We start from the raw sequence: 10,963 nt of genomic DNA on the forward strand, positions 1-10,963 counted from the left end.
GATGCAGATTTTACAGCTGATGAGTGGGATGCCATCAGTGTCATTTTGAGGACAACTGGAAGAAATTGGGTTAAGTGAAGACAATGCATGGTACACACACAGACACACATACTTGCACTACATGCAGAAAAAAAGCCAGATTGTGTATATAAATACCTGCATCATCAACAGTGCAGTGGGAGACCGTGTCTGGGAGTGGTTTGGAGGGTTTGTGGCAATAAATCTTTCTGAAAGAGGGTTCCATGGAGGATACTGGAACTCACTTCGCGAGGGAGTTTCAACCATTTTTCTCCCTTTCGCCCCTTTCACTGCTAACCCAACCATCCTCCATCTTCCTGCCCGTCTTCTCCCTCTCCTCCCTCCCTCTCTTATATCCAGTTTCTGCCATTCGTTCCCTCACCGATCAGGACAGATAGCAGACATACCTGGCCCGGCCAGCGCCCATCCATCTCCTGTTGGGACTGCAATCTAGGCGCTCTGCTTGGGAACAACAAGGTGCTGCTTGCCGAAACCTTGTAGGAGGAAAGAGGTGCTTTTTATTATCTTCCTGCCTCAGCCAGCTCCAGGTCACAGCACACAACCTCCTCCAGGACAGCACCCAACGTTGACTTTCCAGACACTCTACTGCAGTCTTTTGAGCCTTGCCATCTCATAACTTCCTCTGGGTTTTCCCTCATCCCTCTTTCTTCTTCATTTTGATTAGTTGCAGTCTGTCTCCCTCTGGAATTGCCCTAACATTTTGCAAATGTTTCTACAAAGCAGGCCTACTCCTCAATGGAACGTTGATCCGGACAGTTTGAAAATGTCTGATCCTTCTTTGAAATCCGTCTGCCTAGTGTTCTAGTTCTAAACGATGACAACGGCGTCACACCTGAGGTGGACAGATATAGTTCAGACGAAACCTAATTAGCTGAAAAAGTCAGCAAAGACAACGCTTGTATACACACACACACACACACACACTTTCTGTCCATCTCTATGCCTGCGTTTCCATCCTGCGGAGTGTCTTACTAATTTCAGGACCTTGAATAAACGGTTGGTGATAAATCAAAGCTGCCACGACTAAAATACACACAGATTCATCAACATATTAGCGCTCGACTTGTATTACTCCTCTCCCCTCTAGCTCATTCTAGCTCTACCACTTCCTCTATCTTTGTCTACTTCATCTACCTCTAAATAAAAACATACTCCTTTCTCCCACCTGGACCGAGGAACACTCAGACTGGCAGACATCACTTGGAGCGATGCAGCTGCTATACAGGAGTAGGAGCAGGAGATATTCCTGATCAAGGGGCTTGACCATGAAAAACTCCTTGCCCCATACCTGAGGTTCAAGGTGTAAGATATAAGATATATCCTTCCACATCATAGGGAGAGAGTCACCTTGAACCACTAATCACTGAAGTCTATGAGTGTACTTAGCCTAGCTGTGTTGCAGACAGGCTTTCTCAAGTATGCCTATTTATTGTTGGAGAAACTGATACAGTGGTTCAGCATAATGGAGTGCAATCTGTAGGGAGTTTTAATTCAAAGGGAAAATGATCACCTCACTAAGCTAAAGTCAGTGTAGTGGAGTGAATGAACAGCTGTAAGAGGGGAGTGAAGGTAGCGTGTTAACACACTGTGCACTATCACGAGCTCCAGCTGCAGCTCTGATCTCACAAGCCCCTCTGGTCCCCCGTTCCTCCTCTGTCTCTACCCTCCCTCCCTCCTTCCCTCCCTCCTTTCCTCGAGTGGCCAGGAGAATGATTATGCGAGGCGGGAGTGAGATCCATCAATTTGTCATGTGCTTGTTCCCCAGTCCCCTCTGAGGACCAGCCCCCTCCCTGACTGCAGCTACACATTAGCATGAGAAGAAAAGGAGGAAGACGCCAAACACACTATATGACAATAGTAATAGAAACTCGCCCTTTGATTTAACATTATTGTTATTTGCCAACCTAAGGGGAATTTCAACTGCAGTGACGCAACGCCCATGGTAGAAAGGTGGAGAGAGGGAGGGCGCTACTCATAGAGGGAGAGAGGCTCTACAGGATTGTCATGCGACCTTGTCGTTAGGACCATCATATAGCAGCATAAAGAGGGCGGGCGGATTCTGTACTCTGCCTAAAGAAACGGTCATTTTGAGAAGTCTTAGGCCCGCCGCCAACCCTCCCCCCACCTGTCCCCTCCCTCCCTTTAGAGTTCCTTTCTCACCTCACCATGTCCCTGCGTTACGCTACCTAAGTCATGTTTCTGAAGGTGTGCGGGCATGGTGAGGGAGTTTTCCTTTATCTCAAATCAAATCCAACTTTATTTGTCACGTGCGCCGAATACAACAAGTGTAGACTTTACCGTGAAATGCTGACTTACAAGCCCTGAACCAACAGTGTTGACCTTACAGTGAAATGCTTACTTACAAGCCCTGAACCAACAGTGTTGACCTTACAGTGAAATGCTTACTTACAAGCCCTGAACCAACAGTGTTGACCTTACAGTGAAATGCTTACTTACAAGCCCTTAACCAACAGTGTTGACCTTACAGTGAAATGCTGACTTACAAGCCCTGAACCAACAGTGTTGACCTTACAGTGAAATGCTGACTTACAAGCCCTTAACCAACAGTGTTGACCTTACAGTGAAATGCTGACTAACAAGCCCTTAACCAACAGTGTTGACCTTACAGTGAAATGCTGACTAACAAGCCCTTAACCAACAGTGTTGACCTTACAGTGAAATGCTGACTTACAAGCCCTTAACCAACAGTGTTGACCTTACAGTGAAATGCTTACTTACAAGCCCTTAACCAACAGTGTTGACCTTACAGTGAAATGCTTACTTACAAGCCCTTAACCAACAGTGTTGACCTTACAGTGAAATGCTGACTTACAAGCCCTGAACCAACAGTGTTGACCTTACAGTGAAATGCTTACTTACAAGCCCTTAACCAACAGTGTTGACCTTACAGTGAAATGCTGACTTACAAGCCCTGAACCAACAGTGTTGACCTTACAGTGAAATGCTTACTTACAAGCCCTGAACCAACAGTGTTGACCTTACAGTGAAATGCTTACTTACAAGCCCTGAACCAACAGTGTTGACCTTACAGTGAAATGCTTACTTACAAGCCCTGAACCAACAGTGTTGACCTTACAGTGAAATGCTTACTTACAAGCCCTGAACCAACAGTGTTGACCTTACAGTGAAATGCTTACTTACAAGCCCTTAACCAACAGTGTTGACCTTACAGTGAAATGCTTACTTACAAGCCCTGAACCAACAGTGTTGACCTTACAGTGAAATGCTGACTTACAAGCCCTTAACCAACAGTGTTGACCTTACAGTGAAATGCTGACTTACAAGCCCTTAACCAACAGTGTTGACCTTACAGTGAAATGCTGACTAACAAGCCCTTAACCAACAGTGTTGACCTTACAGTGAAATGCTGACTTACAAGCCCTTAACCAACAGTGTTGACCTTACAGTGAAATGCTTACTTACAAGCCCTGAACCAACAGTGTTGACCTTACAGTGAAATGCTTACTTACAAGCCCTTAACCAACAGTGTTGACCTTACAGTGAAATGCTTACTTACAAGCCCTTAACCAACAGTGTTGACCTTACAGTGAAATGCTTACTTACAAGCCCTGAACCAACAGTGTTGACCTTACAGTGAAATGCTGACTTACAAGCCCTTAACCAACAGTGTTGACCTTACAGTGAAATGCTGACTTACAAGCCCTGAACCTACAGTGTTGACCTTACAGTGAAATGCTTACTTACAAGCCCTGAACCAACAGTGTTGACCTTACAGTGAAATGCTTACTTACAAGCCCTGAACCAACAGTGTTGACCTTACAGTGAAATGCTTACTTACACGCCCGTAACCAACAGTGTTGACCTTACAGTGAAATGCTTACTTACAAGCCCTTAACCAACAGTGTTGACCTTACAGTGAAATGCTTACTTACAAGCCCTTAACCAACAGTGCAGTTCAAGAAGAGTCAAGAAAACATTTACCAAGTAGGCTAAAATAAAAAAGTAATAATAAAAAGTAACACAATAAGAATAAGAATAACGAGGCTATATACAGGGGGCACCGGTACCGAGTCAGTGTGCAGGGGTACAGGCTAGTTTAATTTGTACATGTAGGTGGGGGTGAAGTGACTATGCATAGATAAGAATAGTAGCAGCAGTGGACAAAAGAAAGGGGGGTCAATGTAAATTGTCCGGTGGCGATTCTATTAATTGTTCTGCAGTCTTATGGCTTGGGGGTAGAAGCTGTTGAGGTGCCTTTTTGTCCGAGACTTGGCGCTCCGGTACCGCTTGCCGTGCGGTAGCAGAGAAAACAGTCTATAACTTGGGTGACTGGAGGCTCTGTAACTACCTATTGTATAGGTCCTGGATGGCAGGAAGCTTGGCCTCTGTAAGGTACTGGGCCATTTGCACTACCCTCTGTAGTGCCTTATGGTCAGATGCCGAGCAGTTGCCATACCAGGCGGTGATGCAACTGGGTCAGGATGCTCTCGATGGTGCAGCTGTAGAATCTTATGAGGATCTGGGGACCCATGCCAAATCTTTTCAGTCTCCTGAGTCGGAAAAGGTTGTGTCGTGCCCTCTTCATGACTGTCTTGGCATGTTTGGAACATGATCGTTTGTTGGTGATGTGGACACAAAGGAACTTGAAACTCTCGACCCGCACCTCCTTCTGTGTCTGTGAATGGTGGTGTTATCAAAACACAACTACACACTTAAAGTACATGACCGCTGTCTGTCTTCTCTCAAACACACACATACACGACACACACGTTTTCTGCAGGTTGCGTGACACATACAGCTCTGTTGAATACCCACAGTACCATTTACATTTACCCAGGCCAGAGAAAACCCCCACCAGGGACCGTTAAACACACTGGATGTTTATTGAAAAATAGAAGGTGATTTTGTCACTGTTACATGAGGCAAGTTTATATTTAGATGTGTTTATCGATTCTGATCTGACACACTACACTAGCCCTGTCTAGGCCCCATAATTCAGATTCAGTCATGGAGATTGGCTAAATCCCCCTGTCACTAAATCATTGGACGAGGACCAGCAGAGGGGCTGGCAATGGCATGGTGATACAGACAGACTTTATGAGGAGGACACAGATGGATCTCTATGGTGCTCTAACACTGTGTGTGTGTGTGTGTGTGTGTGTGTGTGTGTGTGTGTGTGTGTGTTTCTCTAACACGGTTCATGGTATACTCCCTGTCAGTGTTATACAGTATTTCCAGAAGCCTAATCAAATCAAATCAAAATGATGCTGTTAAAGGGTGTGTGTGTGTGTGTGTGTGTGTGTGTGTGTGGGTGTGTGTGTGTGCGCATGTTATGGTTATGAGCTTGTGTGCGCATGTTATGGTTGTGAGCGTGTGGATGCATAGAGTCAGAGCAAAAAAGGGTCAATGCAGGTAGACCAGGTATCCATTTGATTAGCTATTTAGCAGTCTTGTTAAGCAGTCTTAGAAGCTGTTTAGGGTCCTGTTGGTTATAGACTTGATGCACTGGTACCGCTTGCTGTGTAATAGCAGAGAGAATAGTCTATGGCTTGGGTGGCTAGAGTCTTTGACAATTTCCTGGGCCTTCCTCTGACCGCCTGGTCTTTTTTCACCATGCCCTGTAGCGCCTTGCGGTCGGGTGCCTTGCAAGTGCCATACCAAACGTTGATGCAGCCAGTCAAGATGCTCTCAATGGTGCAGCTGTAGAACTTTTGGAGGTTCTAAGGGCCCATGCCAAATCTTTTCAGTCTCCTGAGGGGGAAGAGGCACTGTTGTGTCCTCTTTCAAACTGTGTGGGTATGTGTGGACCACGTTAATTCCTTAGTGATGTGGACACTGAGGAACTTGAAGCTCTCGACCCACTTCACTACAGCCCTAATGATGTGGATGAGGTGTGCTCGCCACTCTGTTTCCTATAGCCCACGGTCAGCTCCTTTGTCTTGCTTGTCATTGAGGGAGAAGTTGTTGTCCTGGCACCACATTGCCAGGTCACTGACTTCCTCCCTGTAGGCTGTCTCATTGTAGCCGGTGATCAGGCCTACCACCGTCATGTCATCAGTAAACTTAATGATGGTGTAGGAGTTGTGCGCTGGCACACAGTTGTGGATGAACAGGGGCTACAGGAGGGGACTAAGCACACACCCCTGAGGGTCCCGTGTTGATGTTCAGCGTGAAGGATGTGTTGTTACTTACCCTCACAGCCTGGGGGCAGCCCATCAGGAAGTCCAGGATACAGTTGCAGGGGGAGGTGTTCCCAGGGTCCTGAACTTGGGGATGAGCTTGGCGTGGACAATGGTGTTGAATGCTGAGCTGTAGTCAATGAACAGCATTCTCACATAGGTATTCCTTTTGTCCAGGTGGGTAAGGGCAGTGTGGAGTGCAATAGAGATTGCGTCATCTGTGGATCTGTTGGGGCGGTATGCGATGTGGAGTGGGTCTAGGGTGTCTGGGATGATTGTGTTGATGTGAGCCATGAAAAGTCATTCAAAGCATTTCATGGCTATAGACGTGAGTGCTACACGGCGATAGCCATTTAGGCAGGCCCTGAACTTAATGGCACCATCACCTGCTTTTAGTGGTTCCACCAAACTAAGTACCCCATAACCATTAAAACTGATCAGAGACCAAATGGATTGTTATCCTTACAGTATTACAGAAGGGGTCAAATCTGGTCCAGAATCAGTATATGGGCTTCCCTGTCTGGCAACACTAACAACTCTCTGTCTTTGTGGCCTGTCCTGTCCTCTGCTGCATTGTTTAAAAATTATAATACTAATCGATGTATTTTATCTAGTGCTTTTCATTCCAAGTAGAATCTCAAAGTTGTATTAAAAACAAAACAAACAAAAAACAATTGAACAAAACAAATACAGGGATCTGACAGTTGTTGCGCGATGTTCTTCCACAGCTTTAGGTGAAGACAGTTCAGAAAGAAAGTTATCTTAAGAGGAGGGAGCATAGATGGTACAGCCAGGCAGAGAGGTAGAGATATCCGACAGACAGGCCAAGGAGCTCTTCATCGGGCCTCGATAGTCACAGCTCCTCCTCCGTGGATCAGGCTGGATCGTCCACTACTGAAATGTAGCCCCCACCTGGGTGACGGTTCGGCGACGGTAAAAGAGCCAGTAAGACCACCACACCTCAGCAGTGGTCCAGAAAAGCCCCCTACAAAGCCCCCCGGTCCTCTACATCTCCTCAGTCCACTTGCCTCTAGAGACTGGGGCAGGGGGCCAAAAAGCCGATGCTGTTGATCTGGTGTTGCTGCATCCGTCAAATCATATTAGCAAGCTAGCTAACTTGCTAGCCAATATAAACTGACTTGCCATAATCAGTCCTGCAATTCCATGGGTCACCAGAAGATATTACAGTTATCGAAAACAAAACAAAATTTGATTAAAAACATTTAAATGTAAAATATGTACAATATAAATATAACATAAGAAATATTTAAACTAAGATTTTTTGAGGGGGAACCGAATGGCCGGACATCACCCCCAGTTTAGAGGGGAAACCGAACGGCCTGCCAACAGCACATGGCTGAGGGTCCATTTTGTGTCCAGGCTACTTTACCTCTGTGGTCCAGGCTAATTTACCTCTGTAGGACAGGCACCAGCTGCTTCCCAAGGCTTCTCCACCTTGACACATATACATACAGTATTGTTTAGCTGCATCTGAAACGACACTCTATTCCCTATGGACCCTGGTCAAAAGAAGTTCACTATATAGGGGATAGGGTGCCATTCTGTACACAGCCCCTGCCATGATTTTGATTCCGACCCCCAGGGCATTCAAGGCCGTGCAGTTTGCTATGCTGTCCATTACCATTACCAGACCTGATAGTCATACTCCTCCATTTAAGCTTCCACCTCTATTGAGACGTCTCTTTTCCCTCTCTTGTTTTCATCACCAGACTTTGGCTGTGATGAGAGAGCTTTCTCTCCCAGATTAAAAAGTGGCTAGAGTGGAGTGAGTGTTGAGTGCGTGGGGATCTGTAGACTGTATCCATTGCTTTTCTCCTGCCACCTGGTAACACAGAAAAAGCATTCATCTCTTAGGCCATTTCAAACGCCAGCTGAAGTAATGTTCACCCGGAACAGCTTCACAGCATCTAAAGGAGGAGAGAAAAAGACAAGAAAAACAGAGGAAACATTTTTGTGTCTGCTTTCCACTCTGCAGTTTGTCTCCATGGTCACTGACTGTCACTGTCCTTTAGAGATGGTTTATTGGCTTTTCATCCTACGGTATAACCTTATTATTCTTGCTGCTCTCCAGTATTGTTGTCATGAGCACAGAGTCTAAAAATGCAGCCAGCAATCAACAAATACATCCAAACCCTTCACCAAATACACAGCCACACGCCCATCCACCCACCCACGCATACACTCTTACAGAGAGTTTGTGAATTCAGACATTATAGATGGAATCAAACTCAATTCAGTCTTTCAAATGAACCGAGTCACAAAGGTAAACATCTGCAGTAGAACAGCTCTCGGAGTTCAGTTCAAAAAGCCCTTGTCGTCTTTGAGTTAATCTAACAATTCTTTCTCAATGGGAACAGCGCACACAGTTTGGGGCAAAACTTCAAAAACAGGGGATGAGACAAGGTGGGACAACATGACACAATTAGAGAACAAATGAATACCAGAGAGCAGACGAACAATAATATAAATAATTTCAACGATTTTACAGTCATATAAATTACAGTCATATAAGGAACTCAGTCAATTTAAATAAATAAATGAGGCCCTAAACTATGGATTTCACATAACTGGGCAGGGGCGCTGCCATGGGTGGCCCACCCACTGGGGAGTCAGGCCCAGCCAATCCAAATGTGTTTTTCCCCTCAAAAGGACTTTATTACAGACAGAAATACTCCTCAGTTTCATCAGCTGTCCAGGTGGCTGGTCTCAGACGATCCCGCAGGTGGAGAAGCCGGATGTGAAGGTCCTGGGCTGGTGTGATTAGACGTGGTCTGTGGTTGTGAGGTTGGTTGGAGGTACTGCCAAATTCTCTAAAACGACATTAGAGGCAGCTTAAAGTAGAGAAATGAACATTCAATTCCCTGGCAACAGCTCTGGGGGACATTCCTGTAGTCAGCATGCCACTCTCCCTCAAAACTGTAGACATCTGTGGCATTGTGTTGTGTGACAAAACTGCATCTTTTAGAGTGGCCTTTTGTTGTCCCCTGTGTAATGATCATGCTGTTTAATCAGGTGCTTGATATGCCACACCTGTTAGGTGGATCTATTATTTTGGCAAAGGAGAAATTCTCACAAACAGGGATGTTAACAAATTTGTGCACAACAATTGAGAGAAATACGCCTTTTGTGCGTTTGGAAAGTTTCTGGGATCTTTTATTTCAGCTCATGAAACATGGGCCCCAACACTTTACATGTTGTGTTTATATTTTTGTTCAGTATATATCAGAACGTAAAAGAGGAGTGTTTTGTGCCAGGACCTCTGAATGCTGTGTAATCAGATTCAGCTCAGCTCACACAGCGCAGAGATAGCAGTGTGTTGAAATGGATTCTTAATGATGGACACATCACAGAACTAGTACCCAACCGTACCGTGTTCCTGTGACAGCCCACCATGATACACACGCACACACACACACACACACACACACACACACACACACACACACACACACACACACACACACACACACACACACACACACACACACACACACACACACACACACACACACACACATACATACAGACACACACACACTTCTCCCAGGAGCTCTGGAGAAACGGAGATTGCCTATTTAAGGTGGAAATCAATATCCTTTCTTTCCCATCTCTCCCCTCCCTCTTCTCCTCCTCCTGTCCTTTCAATTCCCTGACCCTCTCCCTCCATCTCTCTGTATCTTTCTTCCTCTTTCTCCAAAGACACATCTACCCCACAAGAGACTCTTCATCAGTACTGGGGCTGGCACACACACAGAGAAACACACACATAAACTGAACAACACTCACCAAGCCAAGGTCTGAGAGAGAACACACTGCATCCGCTCAGAAACACTCTTGTGATCATAGAAACTATGAACAGATTGCAATGCCATTTACACACTAACGTAAACAGGTTTGATAAAAAAAATCATGCACCTATACACACAGACACACGCACACTACTCATATAATGTCAGGGTCTTATCCCCCAGCTCCTCCTCTCTCTCTCTCCCTAAGCGTAGCCACTCCTGTCCATACCTAGCAGAGGCCCATAGTGCCACCCAATCTGCAGTGGGCCAGGGCTACAGGGCTGGGACTGGGGGGACAGGGCAGTGGGTGGACGGCCACACACCTCTTTATTTGGGCCCGCTAAAAATACCCAGGGAGATTGGGCAGGATGCAGGGGGCTGAGTGCAGGGGCTTGGGAAAGGTGGAGGGTCTGGAAAGGTCTGGTGTGGTGTATGGTGGGCTGGGATGGGCTGGGGTAGGATGGCTTTGGAACGCCAGAGTGAGGAGTCAAGGGTGATGACAGGAAGAGAACAGAAAAGGAAAAGAGGAGGGTGAGTAGAGGAGGACAGGGTAGAGTAGTCAATCGACAGAGAGACGGATTGGAACAGCCTCCCCACCCTGTACATCCCACTCACCCACCCCCTTTTGTTGGGACGCTCAGCACTTGACAGGCTATTTTTTGCCACGCTTCACTAAATAAGGCCAGGCAACGTCGGGGTGCAGGCGGGCCGGTCAGGGGGGCGCATGTCTGCCGTTCCTACCTGGGTATATAAGCCCCTGGACGGTGGGGGGTTACTCTGATCACGCTGCCCTTCCATTCTCTCCCAGAGTTTGTCCGTCTCGTTCTGAAGTCCACCTTTCCACTTTTCATTTCAAAATCAATGCTTATGTCTTCATCCACTCCTCCAGAGCATCGTCAGCTGAAAGGGTATTGTTTTAGAAATGTTTTGCTTACTTTCTCTCTTCTCAACCCT

General features: G+C 46.2%; 1 long non-coding RNA gene across 1 annotated transcript in view; it reads left to right on the plus strand.

Annotated features, from left to right (window-relative positions):
- The first annotated feature begins 10,688 nt into the window (after positions 1-10,688).
- LOC112215988 overlaps positions 10,689-10,963 on the plus strand; it is a 26,102-nt gene continuing 25,827 nt past the window's right edge. The window contains exon 1 of the long non-coding RNA XR_002948268.2: positions 10,689-10,963. This exon is cut by the window's right edge and continues 826 nt beyond it. This is a non-coding gene — a long non-coding RNA (uncharacterized LOC112215988).

The sequence above is a fragment of the Oncorhynchus tshawytscha genome, linkage group LG16, assembly GCF_018296145.1.
Source record: "Oncorhynchus tshawytscha isolate Ot180627B linkage group LG16, Otsh_v2.0, whole genome shotgun sequence".
Lineage (NCBI taxonomy): Eukaryota > Metazoa > Chordata > Actinopteri > Salmoniformes > Salmonidae > Oncorhynchus > Oncorhynchus tshawytscha.